The following is a 448-nucleotide window of genomic DNA, read 5'->3' as shown; positions in this document are numbered from 1 at the left end:
AAAGGAAGGGAGGGAGAAGGAAGGGGGAAAAAAAAAGAGGGAGAGGAAGGAGAGAAGAAAGGGGAGGGAGAAGGGAGAAGGAAAGGGGGGGAAAAAGAGGAAAAGGAAGGGAGGGGAGAGAAGAGGAAGGAGAGAAGAGAGGAGAGGGGGGAAGGAGAAAAAAAGGGAAGGGAGGGAAGGGAAAAAGAGGCGAGGGGGGAAAGGGAGGAAAAGGAAGGGCGGGGGGGAAGGAAGGGGGTGCGAGGGGAAAAGGCAATGCGCGGGGTTGGGGTTTTTTGTTTGTAAAAGTGCTGCCCGGAAATATTTGATAACGGATTTTTGGGAACGTGGGGAATCGTCATTTGAATTTTTTTTTACAAACCCGGTTTTTTAGGGTGTAATGGTTGTGTTAATTTTGTTTTTCATCGTTGGTTATGATATTAATAAAGGAAGCGCGCCTGTTAATATA

This window comes from Penaeus monodon, chromosome 15 (genome assembly GCF_015228065.2).
Source record: "Penaeus monodon isolate SGIC_2016 chromosome 15, NSTDA_Pmon_1, whole genome shotgun sequence".
Classification (NCBI taxonomy): domain Eukaryota; kingdom Metazoa; phylum Arthropoda; class Malacostraca; order Decapoda; family Penaeidae; genus Penaeus; species Penaeus monodon.
This window is presented reverse-complemented; position numbering follows the sequence as displayed.